Source organism: Lepidochelys kempii, chromosome 3 (assembly GCF_965140265.1).
Source record: "Lepidochelys kempii isolate rLepKem1 chromosome 3, rLepKem1.hap2, whole genome shotgun sequence".
In the NCBI taxonomy this organism is placed as follows: Eukaryota; Metazoa; Chordata; order Testudines; family Cheloniidae; genus Lepidochelys; species Lepidochelys kempii.
Genome location: NC_133258.1, coordinates 69,491,429 through 69,504,956, shown reverse-complemented (window position 1 = coordinate 69,504,956; position 13,528 = coordinate 69,491,429). Strand labels below are relative to the sequence as shown.

Here is a 13,528-nt window from a genome sequence, read left to right as displayed (position 1 = left end):
AATCCAATGCACCGCTACATACTAGGGACCGACTGGCTCGGCAGCAGTTCTGCAGAAAAGGACCTAGGGATTACAGTGGACGAGAAGCTGGATATGAGTCAACAGTGTGCCGTTGTTGCCAAGAAGGCCAATGGCATTTTGGGATATATAAATAGGAGCATTGCCAGCAGATCGAGGGATGTGATCGTTCCCCTCTGTTCGACACTGGTGAGGCCTCATCTGGAGTACTGTGTCCAATTTTAGGCCCCACACTACAAGAAGGATGTGGAAAAATTGGAAAGAGTCCAGCAGAGGGCAACAAAAATGATTAGGGGACTGGAACGCATGAGTTATGAGGAGAGGCTGAGGGAACTGGGATTGTTTAGTCTGCGGAAGAGAAGAATGAGGGGGGATTTGATGGCTGCTTTCAACTACCTGAAAGGGGGTTCCAAACAGGATGGATCTAGACTGTTCTCAGTGGTATCAGATGACAGAACAAGGAGTAATGGTCTCAAGTTGCAGTGGGAGAGATTTAGGTTGGATATTAGGAAAAACTTTTTCACTAGGAGGGTGGTAAAACACTGGAATGCGTTACCTAGGGAGGTGGTGGAATCTCCTTGCTTAGAAGTTTTTAAGGTCAGGCTTGACAAAACCCTGGCTGGGATGATTTAATTGGGGATCGGTCCTGCTTTGAGCAGGGGTTGGACTAGATGACCTCCTGAGGTCCCTTCCAACCCTGATTTTCTATGATTCTTTAAACTTTAAGCTCTGGAATTACCTGTGAACAAGGGAATAGGTACTTGAATGCTCTGGTGAGGAGTACGCTGCTTATAACAAGTTGCGTGTGATGGAAGTAAGGAGATGCCAGTGAGTTTAAGACTTCTTAGGAGAAATTTTAGTATTTAACCCTTATGTTAGCAGAGAGAAAAATTAGTTAGCTAAGCATAGCTACAAAGATGCCACATTTAGCCTTGATCAGGAAATGTTTGGAGATGTAACTGGCATAACTACAATATAGAAAAGTCCCTTGTTGCCAGGTGAGAACACTGATTCTGCTAAAAGAAGTAGAGAATGGTATTTTCAGTAGATATGGAGACCCACTGCAGTTGGTGACACACTTGTGAATTTCAGAGCTGTAGATAGTAGGACCGACAAAGTGACTGGCAGAAGTAGCTGCTTCCTCTGCCAATACAAAGGTGTAAATATAAGGCTACATCAGAACTTTCACACCAGGTAAATGTTAATACCATTTGTCAGTTTACAGCTAGATGCTGATATGTTTGTCATGTGCTATGCCAAGACACTTGTGTAAGAGAGGAGGAGAGGGATATTTTAGAGAGGCACATCATAGTGCCTTTTTTTAATATAGTAGCACTGCACATTATTAGATTTTGGATTTTTACACTCTACTTCTACCTGGTAAGAGTGTTTGTACTTCAGTTTCATGATAGTGACAAGACTCTCATTTAACATTTTGTACCTTCTTCCAGTCTTGTGTGTGATACTCCTTGGGATTATGCCTAAATGCTGGCTGAACTTTTGTTCTGCAGTGGGATGTTAAGATAAGTTTACTAAAATTGAGATAAAACAATTAATCACACCCTTTCCAAAGTGTTATTGCCTTTCCTGAGCAGGGGGTTTGGTTTCATAATTTTCCTTGACTGCTGGTCTACAGTCGAAACAAACAAATAGATAATAGATTTCACTTCTTTTAGCTATGGTCTTCCTACCCCCTTCCTTTTATCAAGAAATAGGTCTGATTTCTAAAGGATGAAAGGAATGCTTCTCTTGCTTTAGTTAAGCTAAACAAATTGTTTTCTTTGCTGTAATTTACGGAAATGTTGGCCTTCTATAAAAAACCAACTGCGGATAAATTCTGCCCTGTTACACTTGTAAATCCAGTGAAGGTGATGGGGTTGCATTTGTGTAACTGAGAATGCTATTTGGCCAATGGTTTGTAATTTGAGAAAGGAGTGTGTTTTGTACATTGTTTTATAGGGAATTAGTGTATAGCTTAAAAATATCCACTCATTTGCGGTACTTTTTTGAGGGTCTCTCTGAACTTTTACAGGACACCTCTGTTCTGTATATCAAAATATCATAACTGCACAGACCTGCCTGAGGGCTTGAACTTATCTCAGAACCTGTATGAGTGGGGAAAATTTGGTTCATCCTTGCCAGGGATGAACTTGCACTGTATATTCAAGATAATTTCAAGATTAAATTATGGCTTGATCCCTCTTTTTCATGAGTATTTGCACAATAATTTGGGTGCCAGACTACCAGAGTTGTTTTATATATTTTGTCTAAATTCTGCATATTCCTGTGTTTGGGAAAAGTTAGATAAGCAACAATATTGAGCATCATCACATTTCCACTTACTGCTTTATGTGGTAGGATGGCTTACTGATACCTTATTTCCATGCGTATTTAGCTTCACACCTTTTTATCTTCTGCTTACTGGGTGTAGTAATTGTTCCTCTTTATAACTGTGTTTAATTGAATTTTAAATTGGTTTGAATTGGTTTCAGTTTAAAATTGAGATTATGCTGGTGGCTTGATGGGAAGGTAAACTATCTATGCATCAGCCTAAGTACTTTCATAATCCTCATCACGGTAGTGTCTGAGAGCCTCACTAGCATAAATGAATTTACCCTATCAGTAACTCTGTGAGGTAAGAAAGTAGTACCCCCCCATTGTACTAATGGGCGACTGAGGGATAGAGAGGGTAGAATTTACCAAAGTCTGACAGATCTGAACCCACATATCCTGAGTCCCAGCCCAGTAACTTAACCAAACACCATTCTTCTCTTTTTATAATAAAATGTTTTTATTATTTCTGTAAAAAAAAATTTAAAAAAATCCAAAAACCTTCCCGATAGGACTAGATCTGGTGCTACCCTTACACATTTAAATGGATCAAACTAACTGTAAAGTTTAAAATGAATTGCATTTCAGAAGAAGATTAATAACTATAACTTGCAGCGTTTGGAAGGGGAATGGTCAAAAGGATTTTAAAAAGTTTATCACACACTCCTTTTAGTATTCTACAAATAACCTCCTTTTGATCCCCAAGGGTACATCTACACAGTAAGCAGCAGCCTACGGGATCAGGTCTCACAGCCCAGTTCTACAGACCAGGGCTTGTGCTATGGCAGTAAAAATAGCTGTTCAGACGTTTGGTCTCAAGCTGGAGCTCAGGCTCTGAAGTTTACGGAGTGGGGATGCATTTGACGGCTGCTTGTGGTCAGACCCTAATCAAAGTCAGTGGACTCTGCGCAAGTTCGTTGTTCTTCCCCCACTGAGTCTATGCAGGAATGGAGCCTAAAGTCAGTTACAGAGCTCAGTGCTTCCCGGACATAACTGAAACAAGACTAGTTTTGATAGATATGGCCATCAATGGTCAGATTATTGCTGAATCTATCCATAGCGACAAAGTACTACGCTATGTCAGGATAATCAGGGAGGGGCGGTCTTAGACTAAGACCGTAGCAACCTTTCACATTTAATTCTGAAAGACAGGTTAGGTTAAAATACTAATTTTTACTTTATCAGCTAAATGACCATAAGCCATTCATATTACAATAGTAGGAAAGGATACAATTGATGCCATTCTGGAAGTAGTTTGGCTACATCTTAAAGTAGATAGCTGGATTGATTATAAGGAAAGCATATTAAATAACTGGAATTTAAATACTGGTGCTGCTTCATTGTAATAATTTCCCCATAGGCACATTAGTAATACTGCTAAATAAAGAGTTTAATTGACTTTAATAATGTGTATTTAGAGACCCTAATACGCAAAGGAATTATGTATAAAACATTCATTATGGTAAATTGCTACCTTTTTATTTAACTAGAAATCTGTTGAAACAAAACCATTGCAGTGCACATGGCAACATGTTGCTTGGTGTTAACAAACTGAATAATTAATGCTACTTTCTATTTTATTTTACCTATTCTGACAAAAGTTGCAACTATATAGTTATTTTGCGCAAAGATTAATTGTAATGTTGAGAAATTGCAAATTACATCTCTTTGTTTGAAAACTTCTCTAACTGGTATTCAGCTGCTGCTCCCTCAGATTTAATAGATTAGAAGCAAATTTTGTTTTTTCAGTGATACGCCCACCCAATGTCTAAACCAGAAGTACCAGAATTTAAGAAAAGTAGAAAAACCTAATTAAAAAGAAGACTTAGTAAGCAACTCTGTAAGCAAGTTTTGCATTGGATTTCAATTTGATTTCAGTGTGCTTGCTGCTGAGAGCCCTGCTGGAGTGTGTGAGAAAAATAAGAAGCAGATGCTTTTGGTAGAACAGTAGGGCATTTATCTCTTTTAATGAGATAACATCATTAGTGCTGACAAAGTGCTGCAAATCAATACATGTAATGGACTGCTGCTATCTTTCAATAGTACACAGATTGTCCTCGTACTTCAGAACATTAGAATTTGCTGAATCACAGGTTCAAGCTTTATCTGTAACTCCAGTCCTTGGCTTTAATCTCTCAAAAATAGGAACATACCTCAGGGATATATGTGGTGGAGGCTGAGATGCATCGATTTTATGAATCTGGAAATATGGAGATTGCTTAGAAGCAGCACAAAGCTGCAGTGGTTCAAGAACCTTATTTTAATTGGGAAGTGGGAGTTTTTACTCAGTTTGCTGATATGTATTTTAGCCTGACTCCTTCTTCCTAAAATGGCTGCAATCTTTTTTTCTGCCCTCTGCCTGCTTCCTTAGAACACTGGTGTAATGTCAGCAACGCTAATCATGTCAGACTGTGACACTGATGACCCTGACATTCTGCAACAAAGAAGAAAGGAGAGTGAGGTGATTGGTATGAGGGGCGAAGAAAAGCAGCAGGAGGAAAAAAATAATCTGTGGGTCAAAGCATTTTTTGAATACAAAATCTGTAGGTGTAGAATCATAGATATTTCAGACACCAATGTACGCAAGGTGAATTCTGATACAGATTTAAAATGGGATGGGCATGTTTACTTTTATTCCTCCCTTTTCAAATGGTAAATAGCAGGCTACAGCATTGATGGTATAAAAATAATTAGTTTTTTCTGAAGGCTTAATAAAAATCTCAGGATACTATGGTGATGAGCATAGTATAAGAACCTATACAAAACAGAATAGTTAAAAACCCCTAACGTCTCTTCAACAATCATGAAAATGCTCACCTAAAAAGTCTAAATCACCTAAATCTTGTGAGTTATGTCCTCTACTTGTCAGAGTGCTATAGTCACATTTGAGCATCAGTATTCATTCTAGGAAAGGAATGGCCTTTAAACAGCTTAATCTGAATTGATCAAATAAAACCTTCCATGGTTCCTTCCTCCTCCTCCCCCCCCCCACAATCCCAGGCCCTTTGTACCTTCGCAGCACCTGTTTGTGGTGACAGGATATAAACAGTGTTGCAATTCCCCATCCTCTGCAGTCTTCACATCTCGTATTTTCATTGGTGAGTGACCTCCCAGATTTGCTATGTCATAACCTGGAAGCTCAACATTTGCTGTATTTCAGATGTTTTGAATTTAGATTCTCTCCTTTCAGACTGAGTTTACAGCTCAGATTAATCACCCGAACACTTCTACAACACATGGGCTCGATTGCAGGCTCAGCTGTTTTATCTAGCCTACTGTACCATGCCCATCATTGTGGTTTCTGTGCAGTTCCTGAATCAGAAATCTGTTACTCCAAAACAGGGGTAGTCAATAGGCAGACCGCAGGATAAATCTGGACCGCCAGATGCTGTTGAATGGACCACAAAATCTTTTTATTTACTTATTATTATCATTATTGTTATTGCAGTGTGAAAAAATGTTTCTTTGGAGTCTGAACCTTGACTATCCCTTGACCAAGAAATTTGGACCTTGACAAAAAACAATGGACTATCCCTGTTCTGAGAGATCCCTCCTCTCCCTTCCCACAAAGGATGGAAATGGAAGAAGGGATTAAGGGCCAAGGAATGGAATTTATTTTTAACATTGTATAATAAGGTTCCCTTGGTATGACTACCTGTTTTTTTTCTGAGCATGGTGTCAGTATTTACATAGCTTTGAAGTTGTAACTGAGCTTTGGGTATCTTGCCACTTCACTGTAAGGGTTAGAACAAAATGCAGCATCTAAACAGTTGCTCATTATATGCAGCTTAGCAGGTTTAGGGATAGTCCTTCAAATGCTACTGATTTTAGGGCTGGGTGAAGTGTTATTGACTAGAGAATACACAGTAGTAAGTGTTGATGGGATAGGGGCTTTAGTCTATGATCACTGCACTGGTGGGCCAAATCCTGCTCATCTTACTTTCATGAATAGTCCCACTGGCTTCATGCAGCACATGGCAATCGATCTTTCAGACTGTGAAACCATGTCTTGTGAGGTATATGTGCAAGTGTTGTATTTTTGGCTGGCATGCATTAAGGAAATAGGGAGTAACAAGAGAAAAGATTACATAACTCTTCTGCTGTGCTTATTTCACATGGCTAGACTCTTGCATTTAATTAAAAAAAAAAACAAACCTCAGTCTCTTATCACATTACTCATCCTTTCTAAAATTGAACCATGGGTTTTTGGTAAGTGACTGAACGTGTCATCTCTCTGAAATTCATCTTCAATTAAGATAGCAAAATAAGTCATGATGTTTCCACAGTCAGAGAAGCTAAATTTATTTGGCTGTATCTGTTGGATAATCTGATTCTCCGGCCTATAAAGCTCCCCTATCCAAGTGTAGGTTTATTGGTTCACCAGTCTGCAGCAGTGATAGTTATTAGAGTGGGGTTTTCTGTTATTGGTATAGTAATCCTAAAATGTAGTAACTATCAGACCTACAAATGGCATAATTTTATGCCAGGTAAGGAAGGATCCATATAAGGGAGTCATGGCCATGAGGCCCATTCATCTTTCCTTTTCCCTGCTCCTGGTCCCCTGCACCCACTGTCTCCACACTGACATCCGATGAAGTGAGCTGTAGCTCACAAAAGCTTATGCTCAAATAAATTGGTTAGTCTCTAAGGTGCCACAAGTACTCCTTTTCTTTTTGTCTCCACACTAACTCTCTCCTCTGTTCTCTTCCTCCATGCCTTGGCTGTTCTGCTTGGTGCAAGGTAACAGCAGCAGACCTTGCCAGTGCATTGCATGTATTGAAAAGGCCCGCAGGGGAAAGGAGCAGGAAACGGTGTCAGCTGTTGCTGATGTAGCAGCCCTGGGAGGCTGGAGGAAGCAGTGCAGGTGCCACGTCAGTATGATTCCTCCTTCAGATTGAACCACAAAACTTGGAGACTTGCACATGAAAAGAGGTGATCTCAGGTCAAAATGTGGAGTTCTTAAATCAAGAACATACCGATATTCTCAATACCACCAGAAGAGCTGTGGCCTCATGTTGTAGAACTTTTAAATGAGAAGAGGCCTGAGGAGAAACAGAATTTGGGAGATGCAGTTAAAGTGAAGGGGAATGTAAGTGTGTGAGAGAAGTGTGGTTTATTTTTCTTCATGTGATATAGGGACATGGTTATAAGTCAGGAGTTCTGGGTTCTACTCCCAGTTCCACAAGAGGGTTCTGGTGTACCTCTGCTCAAGTTAGTTAATTTTTGTGCCTTAATTTCCCCAACTGCAAAGTCAGGACTAATACTTAATAAGTTACTACTGTTTGTAGAATGCTTTGAGATCCTTTATGAAAAGCACCTTAAAAGTGCAAGGTATTACTATCTCTGCAATGTCTTTCAAATTAAACATCTTTGTGTCTCAGTAGTTAATATATTTACAAAAACTCCCTTGCCTGGCTTTTTAGCAACTCAGTGAGATACTTCCTGATGGCTCACACTATTTGATTTTATCTAAACATCCTGTGAAAGCATTTCATAATTCCAGAAGTGTACAGGTAGGGCAGTCCTTCCTAAGCTTGTTAATGATACCTTTCTCTTGATATCTACAGAAAGTGAATATTTTATAAGATGTTTTTCATTATGTTGCAACATTCAGATGAAAAATGCATTACATTTATCCTTTCAGTGAAATAAGGTACTTCCTCATTTCCTCCAGGAGACCAAGAGGTATACACTTAATTGCTTCATGAATGATGCTAAGTCTTGGAATGCAATCTAGCCATTGCTCATTAACTAGCTGAACCTATTAAACCTGGACAGACGGCAGAACTGAGCCAGCGGCCCTTGATTGTAGGCAGCTGATGGAGCTCTGGGAACAAGCTGTGACTGTAAAGTGGAATTGGAAGTGGACTCCCATCAACTTCCTCTGTATGAACTTCATTTAGATTTCTGGAGTTAAGAAATATGATTTCAGGGTGGGGAGAAGGAAGGGAAGAAAACATGATAGCAAAGGTAACAGCTAAAAAGACAAAGTTTAAAAATGACACACAATTCTAGTGGTACTGGTAATTTGACATGTAAACCACAAAAGGAAAGAAGTTCTGAGATTGTCATTCTGGCTATAGCTCACTCTGCTTATTGATTAGGTTTCACACAAATGATTCCAGGCTGCTTTTCTGAAACTAAGGAAAATGTCAAAATAATGGTACTTTATGTCTCACAGTGGTTTTAACTCTGAGGGAAAAAAAAACATTTTACAGATTGTATATAGCAGGATTTACTTACCACTGATAAATGTCTAATCATGGGGAGGAATATAGCGATCATTCTTCATTTCCTAGCATTACACTAGTGGTGATAGGAAAGAAAAAATAATTCATTTAAACTACAGGGAGACTTTTGGTAGCTTGAGTGAAATTACAAAAGTTTGAATTTGTCAAGGAAACAAGGGTTAATACCCTTAATGTTGCAAGAAGTGTCATAGGATCTTTATTAATCACAAATAGTGAAGGCTTTGGTTGTATGTAGGGTGGCCCGGTGTCCGGTTTTGCACCAAACACCCAACTGAAAAGGGATCCTGGCAGCTCTGGTCAGCACTGGGCTGTTAACTGTCTGGTTGGCAGGGCCAGCCATTGCGCTGTGCGGATCCCGGGTTGGAAAGCAGCTGGCATGTCTGGCTTCTAGGGGCAGAGAAAATGCCTTACCATGAGAGGCTTAAAGAGCTCAGTATGTTTAGTTTATCAAAAAGAAGACTGAGAGGTGACTTGATTACAGTGTAGAAGTATCTTTATGGGGAAATAATACCAGATACTATAGGGCTCCTTAATTTAGCAGAGAAAGGCATAAAAAAAGTCTGGGAGCTGAAGCCAGAAAAAATTCAAATTAGAAAGAAGGCACACATTTTTATCAGTGAGAGTGATTAACAATTAGAATAAATTACCATGGGAAGTGGTGGGTTCTCTCATAAGGTCTTTAAATCAAGATTAGGTGCACTTCTGGAAGATATGCTTTAGCCAAACATAAGCTATTTAACAAGTTTGGGACTCAATACGTGCACGATGGGGTGAAATTTAATGGCCGACAATATACAGGAGGTTAGACTAGAATTAGTGCCTTTTGGTCTTAGTCTATAAATTAATGTTATTGCTGGGATTGAAATGGAGCAGAGAGAGGACTATTGCTCTGATCCCGCATGTGAATAACTTTACACATGTGAGTAGTCCCATTCAACTCAATGGAACTACATAGAATATCAGGGTTGGAAGGGACCTCAGGAGGTCATCTAGTCCAACCCCTGTTCAAAGCAGGACCAATCCCCAATTTTTGCCCCAGATCCTTAAATAGCACCCTCAAGGATTGAACTCACAACCCGGGGTTTAGCAGGCCAGTGCTCAAACCATTGAGCTATCCCTTCCCCCATGCTACATTCTGAAGCATTCATGTCTTCCATCCAGTTAAGCTGTGTTCCCAACCCTGCTTACCTTATAATGTCTGCCAGGATCACAGCCTCAAGGTGGTAAGGCTGCAGACCATAAACACTAGCAGTCAAATGTTTCACTTGATGAGAATGGGAACATTGTGTTTTGGTCCTATCTCCTGATGGAGGAAATGACCAAAATGCTTTAAAGCCCATGGTCTATTTATTTGTGTAATCATTTAAGCTGCTATTTTATTTTCTCCTGACTTAATTGTACTAACCTGTGAAGAGATCCTTTCATTTTTAATCTGGATTCTCACATATTGTATTTGTGCCTCTGGCAGAGCTTTCTTTTCCGGGACAGTCAATCTTTTATTATGACAGAAAACTGCTATAGAGATCTTTAATGTTCTTTCAAAGCAGCCAGAGCTCTGTTTAAGGTCTCATTTGGAATTGAGTAATGGTAACCCTCAAGACATTCATACCTGTTACAAGATCTCATGTAATTTCCAGTATGATGGCCTGCATTAGCACAAATTACTGTAGTGGTGACTTTGTCAGAAAGTTTGCACTCAGAATCTGGCCATTTAGGTGGCACAGTCTGCCAGATCAGGATCATTTCACTCTAAGGGGATCCTCCAGTGGCACAAAACCAGCATAACAGTTTTATACCTTCCTGTCAGGGTTCCTTCCCCACTCTGAACTCTAGGGTACAGATGTGGGGACCCGCATGAAAGACCCCCTAAGCTTTTTCTTACCAGCTTAGGTTAACAACTTTCCCAAGGTATAAACTTTGAAACTACGGTCCTTGAACCGTATGCTGCCACCACCACGCGTTTTAAACAGAGGACAGGGAAAGAGACCACTCAGAGATGTCTTCCCCCAAAATATCCCCCCAAGCCCTACGCACCCCCTTTCCTGGGGAGGCTTGAGAATAATATCCTAACCAGTTTGTTACAAAATCATCAAAGATCCAAACCCCTGGATCTTGGAACAATGGAAAAATCAGTCAGGTTCTTAAAAGAAGGATTTTATTTAAAAAAATAAAAAGGTAAAAATCATGTCTGTAAAATCAGGATGGGAAATACTTCACAGGGTATTCAGATTCAAAACACAGAGGATCCCCCTCTGGGCAAAACCTTAAAGTTACAGAAAACAGGAATAAACCTCTCTCTTAGCACCGGGAAAATTCACATATAACAAAAGAGAAACTAATCTGCCTTGCCTGGCTTACCTATACTGGTTGCAATATTGGAGACTTGGATTAGGATGGGTTGGAGAAGATGGATTTCTGTCTGGCCTCTCTCAATCCCAAGAGAGAACCACCATGTAAACAAAGAGCATAAACAAAAGCCTCCCCCCGCCCCCCCCACAAGATTTTAAAATATCTTGTTCCCTTATTGGTCCTTTGGGTCAGGTGCCAGCCAGGTTAGCTGAGCTTCTTAACCCTTTACAGGTAAGAGGATGTTGCCTCTGGCCAGGAGGGATTTTGTAGCACTGTATACAGACAGGTGGTGACCCTTCCCTTTATATTTATGACACCTCCCACCCCAGCATTTTTCTTTAATAGGGTGTGTGGCTGGGACTTCCCTGCATCTCATTAAACCCTCATTGACTGCTGGGGCAATTGGCAGCAAGCAGAAGCTAGAGCAGGCTAATGAGCGCTTTAACTTAGGCCAGTAGCTGGCCCCTCAGGCGAACATTATGCCACCTTCACACATACATCCCACTCTGTTCAGCCTGTGTTGTTTCTCTCACAGGCTGTCTACAGTACAAGCAAGGGTGTGATTGCTGCGTGGGTAGATGTACCCACGCTAACTTTAATCTAGCAAGCTCAGGTTTGGGAGCAGTGAGGCCTCAGCAGCATGGGCTGTACCGGTCTGCCCAGAATCCTGGCTAATTCCTCATGTGTCTCTGATCTGCGCTGAAATGCCCTCTGCTGTAGCTTCACTACTACCAGTGCCTGCGCTAGCCACCTAGAAGCTAGCTCTGGTATGTCTATGTGAGCTGCAGTCACATCACACAAGTTCAGTGTAGACGTACTGTCAGCCATAGTCAAGGATCTGGACCAATACAAATAGAGAGGCCACAATTATTTATTTTTACACAAGCAGAGTATTGTAAAATAAATATTTGTATGAACTGTATGATAATATCTTACTCCCCTTACAAACTAAAGCTTCACCATATAAAAAAACCATCTATACAGTATTTATCAGTTGCTTAATGTATAAAGTGAATGTGCTTTGTGTGCCAAATAGAGATGCAAAATAAGTTTTTTCTTCATAGGCTCAGGTATCTGTGAGCAAACATAACCTTTATGCCTTTGAAAACCATTCGTATTTGTGTTGTTTTTAAAAATAACTTTGTATTGAGATGTCTGCTGTTGTGTGCATGGGGATGTGTGTCTCTCTGTTCAGCTTCTGTGTGGGTATCAAGGAAACGGTTTTAAAATTGAAATGCTAGATGAAGTTGGGAAATTCAAATTTATAGACGTTAATCTAAGGTAGGACTGAAATTTTAGCCTTTTTATAATAAAATGTTTGACAAAGCTAATGCTACTGAAAATATTTTCTGGTCATTATTTCAAAATGCCATTGAAAATTTTATTTGACTGTTCCCAGGCAATGTTAAAAACATCACAGAACTGCACTGGTGCAGAAGAACCTGCCAGCGCATTGCCCATGCTGAGTGTAAAATGAAAAAAATATAAATTAAAGAGAATAAGCAGTTAAGTAAACTCGATTTTTGATATTCTTTCATTTTGAAATCTGAAGTGGTGTTGGTAACATGGCTGGAGGAAATAGCTGTCACTGTCTCTTTAAGGCAGACATAATCTTCATATATGTTCGAGCAAAAGATGCAATTAACTTTGAATATTCTTGGAGTGCAAGATGGGGCAAAATATTAACATAACCTTAACCATTATTTAAATAAACACAGACCAATTTTGCCCTCAGTTACAGACTTGAAACCTCATTGATGTAACAGCGTTACATGGGTGTAAAATGAGGACAGGTTGATCCAGTTCTCAGTGTCTTATCTGTAAGAGAAGGTTGTAGAACAAATCTTATTTAATCTGGAATTGAGGATATTTTATGTGCTGTAACATCACTAGTGATATCCGCACAATCTGTGAATAGTGTTTAGCTGCTGCTGCAGAGCCAACAGATGGAGCACAGAACGTTTTGATTTTTTTAAAAGTCTGTGGCGTACGTGGCGCTGGTTTGTTTTAATTTCCTGTCAATGAAGTGGTAGATTCAAAAGCAAACCGAATGCAGAGTACCTTGGGTTTTTTTAATCTAGAGGATTTTCCCCATCACATTATACTAGTTTTAAGGTAGATCAAATCTGAGGGCTTTAAAAGCTTTGTGCGGGATTTTGAAAAGTGCAAAGCATTGGCCTAACTCTGCTCCCATCCAAGTCAAAGGCAAAACTCCCATTTACTTGAATGGGAGCAGAGTTAGATCAATGATGAGCACTTTTCAGAATTGACCCTAGATGTCCTTTTAAAGTATTTATTATTTTGATTTGTTTAATTTATAAACTAGATTGCGGGGGGGGGGGGGGCGCAGTACTTCCAGTCTGAGAGCATGTGTGCATCAGGCTTTCACTTGGAGTGTATTTTTATGGAAGATAGGCTTATGGTAGAATTCAGATACCTTCTGTATATTGGCCACTGAAATAAAAGCAAGTATTATTGCATCCAGGTACTAACCCTTTGAATGATTTCAGCACAGATATCTCTGAAATTAAAACATGAATTTTCGAAAAGCATCCAGGACCTTATTTAAAGAATCATTT

General features: G+C 39.8%; 1 protein-coding gene across 5 annotated transcripts in view; it reads left to right on the top strand.

The window, feature by feature from the left end:
* The window catches only part of BACH2 (BTB domain and CNC homolog 2), a 261,979-nt gene that overhangs the window by 61,083 nt on the left and 187,368 nt on the right, over positions 1–13,528 (top strand). Inside the window, exon 1 of one of the 5 annotated variants that reach the window (XM_073336766.1) lies at positions 11,683–12,454. The exons of the other annotated variants lie outside the window; for them this stretch is intronic. The gene's annotated coding sequence lies outside the window, so the exon portion shown is untranslated. Of the gene's footprint in view, positions 1–11,682; positions 12,455–13,528 lie in introns of those variants that run through there. 5 annotated transcript variants of the gene reach the window in all.